The sequence below is a fragment of the Myotis nattereri genome (genome assembly GCF_964212035.1).
Source record: "Myotis nattereri genome assembly, chromosome: 8".
NCBI lineage: Eukaryota > Metazoa > Chordata > Mammalia > Chiroptera > Vespertilionidae > Myotis > Myotis nattereri.
The window spans coordinates 41,165,765-41,180,868 of NC_138083.1; the positions used below are offsets into that span (position 1 = coordinate 41,165,765).

General features: G+C 43.7%; 1 protein-coding gene across 1 annotated transcript in view; it reads left to right on the forward strand.

Moving 5' to 3' along the window:
* The first annotated feature begins 4,261 nt into the window (after nucleotides 1-4,261).
* The window catches only part of WDR7 (WD repeat domain 7), a 289,363-nt gene continuing 278,520 nt past the window's right edge, over nucleotides 4,262-15,104 (forward strand). Inside the window, exons 1-2 of the mRNA XM_081096649.1 lie at nucleotides 4,262-4,484; nucleotides 14,786-14,865. The gene's annotated coding sequence lies outside the window, so the exon portion shown is untranslated. The remainder of the gene's footprint in view (nucleotides 4,485-14,785; nucleotides 14,866-15,104) is intronic.

Sequence of the window (15,104 nt, forward strand, 5' to 3'; positions counted from 1 at the left end):
ATCAGCAAAACAACGAGAAAACCCACTGTGTGGGAAAACATATTTGCCAATGTCATATCTGATAAGGGCCTAATCTCCAAAATCTATAGGGAACTCATACAACTTAACAAAAGGAAGATAAACAATCCAATCAAAAAATGGGCAAAGGACCTAAATAGACACCTTTCAAAAGAGGACATTCAGAAAGCCAAGAGACATATGAAAACATGCTCAAAGTCACTAATCATCCGAGAGATGCAAATCAAAACAACAATGAGGTACCATCTCACACCTGTCAGACTGGCTATCATCAACAAATCAGCAAACGACAAGTGCTGGAGAGGATGTGGAGAAAAAGGAACACTTGTGCACTGCTGGTGGGAATGCAGACTGGTGCAGCCACTATGGAAGACAGTATGGAGTTTCCTTAAAAAACTGAAAATGGAACTCCCATTTGACCCTGTGATCCCACTTCTAGGAATATATCCCAAGAAACCAGAAACACCAATCAGAAAAGATATATGCACCCCTATGTTCATAGCAGCACAATTCACCATAGCTAAGATTTGGAAACAGCCTAAGTGCCCATCAGTAGATGAATGGATTAGAAAACTGTGGTACATCTACACGATGGAATACTATGCTGCTCTAAAAAGGAAGGAACTCTTACCATTTGCAACGTCATGGATGGAACTGGAGAGCATTATGCTAAGTGAAATAAGCCAGTCAATGAAGGAAAAATACCACATGATCTCACTCATTCATGGATAATAGAGACCATTATAAACTTTTGAACAATAATAGATTCAGAGGCAGAGCTGCCTCAAACAGATTGTCAAACTGCAGTGGGAAGGCCGCGGAGGGTTGGGGGGCAGGAGGTAGGGGGGTAAGAGATCAACTAAAGGACTTGTATGCATGCGTATAAGCATAACCAATGGACATAAGACACTGGGGGATAGGGGAGGCTGGGGGACTGTCTAGGGCGGGGGGATAAAATGGACACATATGTAATACCCTTTGTAATACTTTAAGCAATAAAAAAATTAAAAAAAAAATAAAAAAAAAATAAATAAAAAGACGTTCTGTTACTTAGAAAGAAATGGTTTAATTCAGTGGAAGTCATGAGATAGGAAAAACAGAGAAGTCTCAAAACAGTAGGCATTCATGTCATGTGAAAGAGTGCAAAAGGAAGCCCTTAAGTAGTTTTAATCATTAAGCCATTCTGCGTGAGTTTCTCAGTGCTATTGTGAAACCCTCAATCATGACATGACTTTTAGGGGAATGGGTCCACAAAGGAAAGAACAGAATTAGCGAAGTCCTAGGCACTGTGGGGGAGCACCAAACAACACATTTACAAATGAGGAAAAAAATAACCACACATGAAACAATCCAAAATGATGGTGATAATGTGGTCTCCGTGTAGAGCACTGGGCAGCGTGATAACCTCCCTTTTTTGAAATTTGTAAAATGGAGGGATAATTCTTGCCTTTTAGAGAACTAACTTGGAATTTCGGAAGTCCCGGAAGTATTGGTGTGTTGTATAGGGTAATTGCTACTAAATTCTAAAGCCTTATCCCATTGGTTCCATTTTATGATTCTGTTCTGGTGACAACTACACATCTTTTGGCTAAAACAGGGGTGGGCAAACTTTTTGCCTTGAGGGCCACAATGGGTTCTTAAACTGGACCGGAGGGCCGGAACAAAAGCATGGATCGAGTGTTTGTGTGAACTAATATAAATTCAAAGTAAACATCATTACATAAAAGGGTACGGTCTTTTTTTTTTTTTTAGTTTTATTCATTTCAAACGGGCCACAGTTTGCCCATGGCTGGGCTAACACAACAGCAATGACAACTTATCACCTTGCCTCTCTGTCTTTCCTGCTGGGGTCCAACCCCAGCAGGTCCAGGGGTCCCCAAAGGTGTGGACGGAGTCGGCAAAGAAGGAATGACACGGAGACAGTGTTCAGTTGATCAGCAGCCTAGCCAGGATCTCTAGCCAAGTTCTGGTAAGGATCTCCAGCGAAGTTCTGGTTAGAATCTCCAGCCAGGTCCTGTGTCCATGTTCTCTTGCTAGGTTCTCCAGGTTCTCCAGCCAGGTTCTGTAGCCATGTTCCCTTGCTAGGTTCTCCAGCCAGGTTCTGTCCAGGTTCTAGTCAGGTTCTCTTGCCATGTTCTATCCAGGTTCTGTAGCCAGGTTCTGGCTCTAGGTTCTTCAGCCAGGTTCTGTCTCTAGGTTCTGTGGCCAGTTTCTGTCCAGGATCTTTTGCCATGTTCTCTCGCTAGGTTCTGTCTCTAATTTCTGTCCAGGATCTTTTGCCATGTTCTCTCCAGCGAAGTTCTTCTGTCTCTAGGTTCTGTGTAGGTTCTGTGTCTAGGTTCTGTGTCCTGTTGTCTTGTTACATCTGTATTTATACCAGTTGATTCCAATCCTATCAATCTCTATTCCAAAGGTTAGGGCGTTTCTTATCTCCATTCCAGGGAGTAAAGATTATGTAGCTTAAGCATGATTGTTTGTAGTTAAAGTGATTAATTACCTGCCTGGCACTTAGTTAAGGGATTTTATTCCCTCCCTAACTTCAGGGGAAAATCCCTACCTGGGGAAACAACCTTTCTCAGAGAGGTGACCTTGGTTAAAACACATAGTGCCAAGAAGGTGAGCAAACATATTAAGAACAGTATGCCATATATGCCAGGTCCCTTGAAACAGCAAGGATGGACCGGCTCCCGGCACTTTCCCACCTAATTTTCATGATGTGTTTCTGCCAGATTAATATTTTTGACTGACACTTTCTCCTTGAGAGCAGGTGAAACCTGTGACTTGCTTCAAACCAATAGCATATGGCAAAGATGATGGGCTGTCACTTCCTTGACGAGTTTATTATCTATAGTTTTATCTCTAGCTATTTGTATCATTTATATTGATAGCTATGTGATTTCTGCTTTCCTGTGCTCAGCAGAGAAATTCCCTTTGCTAGCTCTGAAGAAGTGAGCTGCCATGTTGAGAGAGAACCTTTGGGAAGGCCCATGTTGCACAGAACTGTGGGTAGCCTGTGGGACCTGAGGTCCAAGCTCTTCCTCATACAGCCACAGGAAATGAATGAGCCTCAATGAGTTTGGAATCAGGTTCTCCCCGAGTCAGCCTCCAGCTGAGAATGCAGTCTGGCTGACATCTCAGTGGTAGCCTATTGATCATGAGCAGAGAACTCAGGTAAGCTGTGCCTGAACTCCTTTCCCCTGGAAACTGTGAGGAAATAAGTGCATGCTGCTTTAAGATACCGAATTTGTGGTAATTTGTTATACAGCAGTATAAACAAATACAATACTGATAGGAAAAGCACCACTCTATGTATTGGTCAGAAGTCGTCAATGGCTTTTCATTGCCTTTGGAATAAAGTCTAAAAAAAGCTTATGAGGACATTCAAGACCTCTCATAATCTCACCTTATCCAGGGCAGTCTGATATAGACTGTATCGCCTGGCCAGCGTGGCTCAGTGGTTGAGCATTGACCTCCAAATCAGTAGGTCACTGTTTGATTCCCTGTCAGGGCACATACTCCGATTGTGGGCTCGATCCCCAGTGGGGGGGCATGCGGGAGGCAGCCAATCGATGATTCTCATCACTGATGTTTCTATCTCTCTTTCCTTCTCCCTTTTTTTTTGAAATCAATAAAAAGATTATTTTTTAAAGACTGTATCAACCATTCATTCAACAAATATTTGGAAGGAAGGTAGACAACATAGTCAGTAATTAATATTTGTTTAATCTCCAGACACCCATGAGGTTATGATGCCTATTTTGTATATGGGGACATGGGGGGGGGGGGGAGGGGTCGGGATGAAGAGAAGCCGCGTGTGCACCCCTTCTCTCTCCTCTGCGGGAATGTGGCGCAAGGTCAGACTTCCTCTAGTCAAGTAGTTGGGCTCTCCCCCTGGCCCTCTGTGTGAGCGACCGCTGAATTCGGGGGTAAGAGGAAAACAGTATCCAAGTGCCGGAGCTAACACTTGCCAGGCTCTTGGGCCGAGGCGCGGGGGCAGAAGAATAAACTTGCAACAGCCTGATCACGAGGAGCAAACACCGACACTTGGCATTTCACGCTTCCCTCCACCTTGGGCATTGGAGGCGAGAAGAGAGCCTAGACCAGACTTCCCATAACCAAAATGGCAGCCGTGCACTCCTTGCCCACACTCACCCCTGCCCCTCCGTTCCGCCTCCTGGCGTGTTTGCAGACCGTGTGCATTTCCCTCCCCCTCGTCTTCTTTTGCGACAGTTGCAGCAGAAGTCACAGCAGTGGAGGCCGGTGTCAGCTGATTCACCGCAGCGGCGGCGGCGGTAGCGACACCCTGCAGCCCCGGCGGGGAGGCGGCGGCTGGGCTGGGGGTTGCCGTCCCTTAGGTTTCCCCACCCACAGGCTTCTTAGAGACGCCCTGGCCTGGCGCTCCTTCGCCCAGGCGCCTACGGGTGGTCAGACAGACAACACCAGGGCGTGAGATGAAGCTGTGACAGGTAGGGAGTCGGCTTTCGAGCCTCCCCATGGGGGATCTCCACGGCGGGCTGCACCCAAACGTGCAGATCGTGGGCTCCCGGGTCGGGGGTGGCGGCGCCAGCTGTCAGCTCCGCTGCTGGGAGCTCGGTGCTGTGCTGCGCCCGAGGTGCAGGCCCACAACGGTGCGCCTTTGCCGGGTCGTGCTCTAGCTGGAGGGGGGCGGGGGTGTCTTTGGGGGCTCCCTGGCCTGGTAAAGTGACATTTGCTTCTGGTGACACTGGCTTTGGTCTTGAGATGGGACCCTCTGTTCTCAGTGGCAATCTAAACGGGGCGAGGTGCTTCGTGATGATGGGTGGGTGGCTATTGACAGTGTTTTCCGGCAACGTGTTTGTTTTGGGGGTGCCATGTCTCCTTACCCGCTGGTACTCCTCCTTAGTTTGCCCTTGCCTAAGGTATGGAGGCGTCTGTTAGAGTCTCATCTGTGAGAGGCCACCTGCCCGCTCTCAACCCTTTCAGTGGTTCTCAACCTTCTGGCCCCTTAAATACAGTTCCTCATGTTGTGGTGACCCCCAACCATAAAATTATTTTCGTTGCTACTTCATAACTGTAATGTTGCTACTGTTATGAATCGTCATGTAAATATCTGATATGCAGGATGGTCTTAGGCGACCCCTGTGAAAGGGTCGTTCGACCGCCAAAGGGGTCGCGACCCACAGGTTGAGAACCACTGCTAGGACTTGGTCTAAGAGGGTACCTGCTACTCCCTCTCACCAGTGGGACGCAGCGTTCCGAAGCGATGTGTTTGGAGTCAGCACTACCCTGCCTCTGATTCAAATATTGCGTTTTAAGTTTTGATTCACTTGCTATGTCAATTTCTAAAACGCTGGGCAGAACTTGCTGGTTACTTATAATTTGCAACAATAGTAGGAGTTACAGTTCCACCGCAGGCTGCGTTGGTATTTTTGATGCTGTTGATTTTAGGATTTAATGTGAGCTACAGCCTGCATTCACAGTACCATTTGCCAGGAATCAGGAAAGACAAGCTATGACTCTTTCTGATGTTAATTGCTTAGGATTTCATGGACAAGGTGGCAAAAATCACCAGCTGTATGAGAAATTGACTGAGTTTTTGTAATTTTGTTACATAGACAAACATTTTCTTATTTCACAACGTTTTATGTCTACTCTCCATTTGTGGATACCCACATTTACCTTCATTTTCCTACCACTGTAGACAGTACAATGATAAATATACCTTTAGACCTCTATGATGCTTTCTTTGAGATTTATATTCAGGAATGTGATTTCTGGATCCTGGGACATTTATGTACATATTTTATGGAAAGACTGCCAGACTGTGTTCCAACAAGCTGCAATGGTCTGCACTCCTGCAGGCAGTTCAAGAGCTTCTATCTCTTTATAGCCCCATCAGACTAATAGATAACAAAGTAAAAACTCATTTAAAATTACATTTCACTATGCCTAATGAGATTGAACATTTCTTCATGTGCATTTTATCTTTTTGGGTTTTCCCTTGTATAAAATTGCCTGTCCATTCCTTTCCCCTTTTTTAATTTGAGGTTTCAGCTCTTGTTGATCTGAAGTTCCTTGTATTTCCTAGATACTGGTCCTTTAAATATTACAAGTACATCTGTTCCTATTCTGTCATTTGTCTATAACTTTTTTATGATGCCCTTTATTGAACAGAAATCTTTAATTATGATTAAAGAAAATTAACATATGGCTTTTGTTTTGGGGGGTTTGTTATCAGCCCTGGCCTGCAGACTGAAAAATCTTGGTCAAGGGCATGTACTTTGGTTGCAGGCTGGATCCTTAATCAATGTGTCTCTCTCACATCAATGTTTTTCTTCTGTCTCTCCCACTCCCTTCCACTCTCTAAAAGTCAATGGAAAAATATCCTTGGGTGAGGATTAACAACAACAACAAAAAAAGAAGTCAGAAAATTACTCTTCTATTTTATGTATTAACTTCATAGTTTTCTTTTAAACTTACAGGTCTTCAAAACATCTAGAGTCTATATCTCTATAGTCATGCATTGTGAAACAATGTTTCAGTTAGCGGACCATGCATATAATGATAGTCCCATAAGATTACAATGCAAGGCAAAAATTCCTATTGCCTGATGATGTCATCGGTAACACAATGTCCTAGGGCAAGGCATCACATAAATACTTCCCATGGTGTCAGTTACTTTCAGGATTCAGTACAGTGACGTGTTGTGTAGGTTTGTAGAGCTGTAAGGGAACAGAATTTCTCACCCCCAAGTATCTCTTTGACATAAGGATTATTTTAGGCCGGCTAGTTTTAAGAAACAACAGATAGGGAAGAAGTTCTGAAAACCAGGTAGAAGTTATTCTGAGACATTGACATCTGTAAGGTTTCTCCCTTGCTGCAAGCTAGGCATGACCTTCCCTATAGAAACTCTTATCAATGCAGAAGACAGTGTTGTTAAACCTGGACCACAGCCTTAACCTTGTTTACTGTCATTTCCTTGTGACTTCTCATAACTGGCTCCCTGCCCTCGCTGTCTTTTCTGCTGAAGGTTTTGGGGAGTTACAGTTCATGAGTCTCTTTCATGTATACAGGAGGTATGTTTATTACCAAACTTGTGTTTCTTTTTCTCCTGCTAATCTGTCTTTTAGTACAGGGATGTTTCAGCCAAGCGCTCTGAAGGATAGAGGGAAATTATTTTTCCTCCCCTGCAGAACAATAAACTGTACCATGTAGCCTCGGTGTGTAGTAGGTCATACCATCTATCTGTGCCTGTGTAAGTGCAGTCTCTGATGTTCACACAGTGATGGAATCGCCTAAGGACTGTCAATCCATGGTCATTGCTGCCAAGGGGAGTCTCCAATGTGGGGTGTGGTGAAGAAGGAAACTTTATTCGGTGCGAACAGCTCAGGTTTGATACAGCACAGTTGTGGACCAGTTCAGTCGTGTTACAGCTCAAGTGAGAAGCCTCAGGGCTGTGAGGCAGCCCCAGGGCAAGGCAGCTCTTCGGGAAGACTTTTTTGGTATCTCAGCTCCAGCTGGGAAACACAGCCTACAGCCATCAGCTTCTGGAGCAGCGGTTCTCAACCTGTGGGTCGCGACCCCTTTGGGGTCGAACGACCCTTTTACAGGGGTCGCCTAAGACCATTGGAAAACACATATATAATTACATATTGTTTTTGTGAATAATCACTATGCTTTAATTATATTCAATTTGTAACAATGAAATTGAGGGTCACCACAACCTGAGGAACTGTATTAAAGGGTCGCGGCATTAGAAAGGTTGAGAACCACTGCTCTGGAGGAAAGGAAAAGTGCCCTCCCCAAACCAGAGGGGAGCTGACTTACAGAGATAAGTCCCGCCCCTGGTCCCTGATGGTCTGTCCTCATGCAAAGATCAAAATTGGTAGTAGAAGTCTTGAAATCATCTTAGTGCTTGTAGAGTTAGGCCTGGAACTAGGTAGTGACTTTATTCCTGGGTTTATCTGTTACATTTATTTGTCTGTGACACTTGCTTTATTTGTTGGGACAGATAAACTTGATGATTAGAGTATGGGTCAGTGAGGTTTGTAAGTTCGGTTCCCGTTTTGTGCATCTGATTGTTGCACTTTATAAAGAGTTAGTAATCTTACATACAGGGGTGGGCAGAAGTAGTTGCAATACAAATAATACAATAATTAATAAATAATAATACAAGAATAAACTGTTTCACATACTCACAGCTGTAAACCTACTTTGCCCACCCTGTAATGCAGGGGTCCTCAAACTACGGCTCGCGGGCCACATGCAAATACAAATATTGTATTTGTTCCCGTTTTGTTTTTTTTACTTCAAAATAAGATATGTGCAGTGTGCATAGGAATTTGTTCATAGTTTTTTTTTTTAAACTATAGTCCGGCCCTCCAACGGTCTGAGGGACAGTGAACTGGCCCCCTGTTTAAAAAATTTGAAGACCCCTGCTGTAATGCATGCTATTGATCATCAGCAGAACTCACTGAAGGTTTATGTGTGACTTAATGAAATCCTATCATCAATAAGCAGATACCTGTTTTTAAAAAATATATTTTTATTGACTTCAGAGAGGAAGAGAGAGGGAGAGAGAGCTAGGAACTTCAGTGATGAGAGAGAATCATTGATCGGCTGCTTCCTGCACACCCCACACTGGGGATAGAGCCCACAACCTGGGCATGTGCGCTGGCCGGGAATTGAACTGTGACCTCCTGGTTTATAAAGTTGATGTTCAACCACTGAGCCACGCAGTACATGTTGACATCTGTAGATGATATCTGAGACTTGGTGAGGTCATTAAGAAAGAGAGGGAGGGAGGAGGGTTGCCAGAGAAGAGAAGTCCAACATTTAAAGATAAAAAAACAAAACAACAACAAAAAGAACCAACAACCAACACAGAAAAGTGGCGACGAGACTAAAGCCAGAGAGATAGCAGGAAAGTGTGAAGACATGGAGGCCAAGCGGAGAAGTGTTTTGAGAAAGATGACATATGAACTATGCCAAATGCTGCTGGTAGGTCTAGAAAGACGTGGATTAGGATTTGACATTGGCGTTACTAGTGGGGATGTTATTGGTGACCGTGTCAGCAGCAGTTTCTAATGGGCAGAACATTTTCCCTTAGGTTATTTATGAGGGGGAGGGGAATGCTGCAAATGAAGATACTCTGACTTGGAAAGAGGTTATGCATTTCCTCAAGATTTACAGCTAATCATGGGAAGGCATTATTGTCTCTGCTTCTGGGCAGTGTAATTTGTGAACAAGGAGAGACTTCAGTGCTCACTTTAGAATTTTGATGGCCTTGTGAAGGGAAGAAGTAGGAATGATGGACGTGCAGTGAGGATAGCGGTGGGTGGGGGCATAAAGTTGAAGCTGCTCTCCCTGAAATGTAGGGGCTTAGTGGGCATAGTTTGCTTTTAGCTTAGTAATTCTTATTTATTTATTTTTACATGTGTCTCCTTTCCACCCCCCATTGACCCCTTCCAGCCTGCCCATGCCCTCTGCCCTAGGCCCTCACCGCCCCATTGTCTGTGTCCATAGGCCATGCATATATGCATACGTATCAGTACAAGGTTAAAGGGTGATTCTTGAAATTGAGGCAGGTTGGTGATAAGAAGAGTTCAGACATCCTAATGGCAGATGCAGGAATTTTAAACATGATTCATTTTGCCTCAAAATCTATGAATCTTTTAAAAATCTCTGATTTATTTTTGACCAGATAGCTCTGCAGTGCTTCAAAACCTGACTTCCATGTGCTCAGGGCTGGCTTAGCAATAAGAAATAATCGTAGTCTTCTGTTGCCATCTGCTCATTCCACATGTCCTTTAGAAACAAGACTGGAATTTCCTTTTACAAAATCAGTCCTAAAATGTCAGGTTCATTGGGAGTAGATTTCTTGCCACCTAAATAAGAAAGTATAATCTTGTCAAGTTAGTGACAAGTTTCGTGTTCAGAAGGTTGTGTTCCTCACAACTCTTTAATTCCAGAAACCCTTGTTTTTAGGAAGCACCTCAGTAATTTCTTTAGGACATTTTATGACCTAGTTGTGTCATTGCATTCTAATAAACAGTTTTCATGATCTGATTCCATTTTCTCCAAGTCTTCAATAAAATGGTAGCAAGAGCACCAGCTAGCCCTGCTGGCATGGCTCAGTGGTTGAGTGTTGACCTATGAATCAGGACGTTGCAGGTCCAGTTCCCAGTCAGGGCACATGCCTGGGATGTGGGCTCCATCCCTAGTAGGGAGCGTGCAGTACGCAGCCGATTGATGGTTATCTCTCATCATTGATGCTTTTCTCTCTCTCCCTTCTGATAAAAATATGTTTTTTCTTTTTTTTTTCCTTTTTTATTTTTAAAAAATATATTTTATTGATTCTTTACAGAGAGGAAGGGAGAGAGACAGAGAGCCAGAAACATCGAAGAGAGAGAAACATCAATCAGCTGCCTCCAGCATACCCCCCACCGGGGATGTGCCCGCAACCCAGGCACATGCCCCTGACCGGAACCGAACCCGGGACCCTCCAGTCCGCAGGCCCACACTCTATCCACTGAGCCAAACCGGTTTTGGCAAAAAATATGTTTTTTAAAAAAGCACAAGCTCAAAGAAAATTTGTAATCCTAATGATCATTTCCTTCATCACATCATACTGTGAATTTGACTTGAACACTCTTTTTCTTTTAATATAAGTACATTTTTATTGATTTCAGAGAGGAAGGGAGAGGGAGAGAGAGAGAAACATCAATGATGAGAGAGAATCATTGATCAGCTGCCTCCTTCAAGCCCCTACTGGGGATGGAGCCCGCAATGTGGGCATGTGCCCTTGACTGGAATCGAACCCAGGACCCTTCAGTTCTCAGGCCTACGCTCTCTCCACTGAGCCAAACCAGCTAGGGCTTGAACACACTCTTTTGACAAATGATGTTGCAATGTTCTCTGAGAGTTTGAATAAACGTTTAAAATAGTTTTTTTTTTCTTCTTTCATTGCAGCTACGGCAAGTATATTTAGCGGTGTAGTGTGTAGTCCCTGCTTCTCATATTCCCTGTTGGTAGACGGGTAGTGTAGGTTCACTCTTCTTTTTTTTTTTTTTATAATATATTTTATTGATTTTTTACAGAGAGGAAGGGAGAGAGATAGAGTTAGAAACATCGACGAGAAACATCGATCAGCTGTCTCCTGCACATCCCCTACTGGTGATGTGCTCGCAACCAAGGTACATGCCCTTGACCAGAATCGAACCCGGGGCCCTTTAGTCCGCAGGCCGATGCTCTGTCCACCGAGCCGAATCGGCTAGCGCGGCCCACTCTTCTTCATGTGTGGCCATTCTCATGAGGGAGAATTTGAATTTGTTTTTGTCTGTTAGTCTCAGGAGGCTTGCCTAGGACACAGGAAATACACAGACCAAGACGATATTGACTCTCCTATGAAAATGCCTGTGTTCTGGGATAGAAATGCATCTTGCTTTTGCATTTGCGAGTTAGAAAAGCAATATAGAGAAATTAACATTGATCCGATGCTAGATTTTTCAAATGTCATCTTAACTGTTTTATAATTTTTAAAAATTGCATAGGATACTGTTATGCCCAGATTTCAAGATCCCCAAAGAACCACCAGGGAGTGCCGAGTCCGATGCAAAAGCATAGTCTTTATTCAAGCCCGGGCTTGGTCCCTCTGCCTCCTTTACCGGCACAGCGGCAGGATGCGAGAGAGCCCCGAGTCCCAAGAGAACAAAGAATTTATAGGGTTTGGGGTGGGGGTGGGGGCACACTCGGACTACTGATTTGGCCGATTCCGGTTGGTTGAGTGAGGGCCGGGGGCTAGTGACGCAAGGGCAGGGTGCAGCTAGGGTCTGGTTACACAGACACAGGGGGGTGGTCAGCATACTTTTGGCCTTGGGTTTGTTTTCCTTGCATTCCCATTGGCTGAGATAAGGGCAGGCTGAGTAACTGATACATTCTGTGGCTTTTTCTTGGAAGAGGAGTTAGGGACACAGCTATCAGTCCCGTTCTGTCCTTTCAATACCAGTATCACATGGGATAGTGCAAAACAGGGTAGGCTTATCAGAGTATCACTCCATAGGTTGGTGATAGTTTTACAGGGGAATAAAGAGTGATGGTGGAATAGCTGGTAGTCATGACCTTAAGCAAGTGGTGTAGGACCATGTGATATTCGCATGCCTGCTGTGGTGATGCAGTGTGATGTGTGCATCATCTATGAAATATTCTTGCCAAAAATGTTTCACCCGAACCTATTGATGCCTTTAGATCCTACTTCCACTATAGATATGTATAGATACATATATAGCCTCCCCCCTTTTAAAAATATATTTTTATTGGTTTTTAGAGAGAGAGCAGGGAAAGGAGAGGGAGGGAGGAAGGGAGAAATAGAGAGAGAGAAACATCAATGTGAGAGATCAGCTGCCTCCCTTATGCACCCCAACAGGTGATGGAACCCTAACCTGGGTATGTGCCCTGACTGGGAGTCAAACCAGCAACCATTCAGTACACAGGATGACTCTCAACCAACTTAGTCACACCATCCAGGTTCTCCCCCACCTTTTCCACCCAAAATGGGAATGTATTTTACGCACTGTACTGCACCTTTCTCTACCAGTATGTATTTTGGAGATCATTTCCTATCTTACAGAGCAGTTTTCCATTGTAAGGCTCTGTCATAATTTATTTTACCAATCCCTGATTGATGGACATGAAAAAAGTTCTTTTCATGTACCTTTTAACAATTAGGGAAATTTTCAAACATATAAAAATATGTAGTGAATATTCTTGTACTAAAAAAGCTTTATCATTTATTTTTACAGTTTGGATTCCCTGGTGAGCAGACTGTGAGACGGAGATTAGTACTCAGGTTTATTGGGTTGTGCTCTTAATATCAAGACCAGGGAAAGGAAGGAAAGGAGGCAGGTTTGGCTTGAAAGAGAAGGTGAGCTGTGATGTCGCAGTGTATTTCAGTGGGCTCTGCGGGCAGTTCTTAGATGGAATGAATGACCCTTCCGGAGCTATCCTGAAGTGATATGAGGGGGCTTAGCTTTTATACCCCCCGAATTGACCAGGCGTTGGGTGTGGGCTTTCCCACTGGAAGGTAGCAAGAACTTGGGTAAGGCACCTCCCTTTGGCTGGGGCAGTCCTTCGTGTCTATCACACTTACCCTGCTTCACCTTCATCCCTTCCAATACCTCTTACCCCAGTTCCCCTCTGCCCTCCTCCAAGTGCCACTGAGCCCAGGCAGCGTATCATTTTATCCAGAAATACTACACTTCTACTTTCCTTTGAGTAATGTGTGTTAGTAAAATCTTGATCAGCCCGATCGACTAGGGAATAAAGTTTTCTGGTAAAAGGAATTTGTGGCAAATGAAGATAATATAGAATAGTGACAAATATTTATTCATTAGGAATCAGGAGGTCTGCATATGCCTCTCAGCTCTGAGATCAGTTTACAGTATGATCTTGAGAGAGTTGCTAATGGATCTAAATAGCCACCAAAATAAATATCTATAAGATGATAATGAGCTATATGCTCTCCGTTACTAGGTTAGGAGGGGGTATTATTTTTTGTCAATTACAAAAGCCTTTCTTTTAACACAACTACTTAAATGTAAAAAGAGAAGCAAAACAGCAGGAGGTAGACCCATATTTCACCAACTTTTGCAATGACTTGGCTTACTGATATAGGCAAAAGATGACTGAATTTTTGCTGTTCATGGGGAGCACCTTTTGTTGAATTCTCTCGTGCCATTTTATGAAAATATGTCCTGAGTTGTCACCCCTATGAGACTAGATCATGCCTCTGTTCTTCTTTTGACTCATTTATGTTCTCACTTTACTTCCTCCTTCCCCTCATGCTTGCTTCCTCTCTCTCTTCTTATTACTCTGGGTAGTAATAGTCAGATTGGAAACACTTGACCAGTTTCCCACTGCTGTCAGGTTGAACTCCAAATTCTTTAGGATGGCTTACCAAGTTCTTTGCAGTTGGTGCATGCTGACCTGTGGGTTCCTGTCTTGTCATTCTGCCTTTCCCCCCAAATGCCTGCCCTACTAGTTTCACTGTGCAGAAAGAACTGATGTGTCTTACCTCTGGGACCTAGAACATGTGATTCCACGTGCCCCTTCCTTGGTTAGTTCCTACTCATTCTCACACACCATTTCTTCCAAGACTCCTTTCTGGACCAGTGGAGTCAGGTTAGGATGTTCATCTTTTATGGCTTTACCTTTGACTTGATGATCTTGAGATTTCTCCTGTATCACAGTCTGTGGTAATTGTTTGCATGTGTATAAGCTCTACTGGATGGTTGAACTGTGTTTGTTTTATCTATCATTGTAATACCATGGCATAGGCACAAAATGGACACTTGGAAAATCTGCTCCAAACTGTATAGTGATGATTGTTATTATGAAATCAGAATTTAATTTGAAAGCTATCTTAGTATTGGGAAGGGAGTTTGTAGTGTAATTTTTGATAAAGTGATGCAGAACTGAATGGTCATATATGGAGATAATAGAATTGTCTTTGACAAACATACACAGTGGTGCTTTTCTATTGTGGCAGAAAGTCAATGAAAGATATTAACTTGTTGAAAAGTCCAACTTTATTAAATATTAAGTTGCAATGCTGAGAGAAACTAGTAGATATGGAAGCAGAATGTGAAGTAGCAAGATCTATGTGTTTTTAAATTAATATTTACTGAGTGTCTGCCATGTGCTGGGTATTTTACTAGCTGCTTTACATGTTTGGTTTCTTTTCATTTTTATGACAACTTTCTGAAAGGGTGTTATTGTCCATCTTTTCCAGATGGGGACGCTGAGACCCAGAGGGATAACTTTTTCAAGATTGCACAGAAGGGCCAGGACTTGAGTGCAGTTCTTCTGATTGTGAGTTCAGTGTTCTTTCAATTGTTACTTTAAAAAAATACATTTTTATTGATTTCAGAAAGGAAGGGAGAGGGAGAGAGAGAAAGAAACATCAATGATGAGAGAGAATCATTGACTGGCTGCCTCCTGCATGCCCCACACAGAGGATTGAGCCCGCAACCTGGGCATGTGCCCTGACCAGGAATTGAACTGTGACCTTCTGGTTCATAGGTGGACGCTCAACCACTGAACCGCGTCAG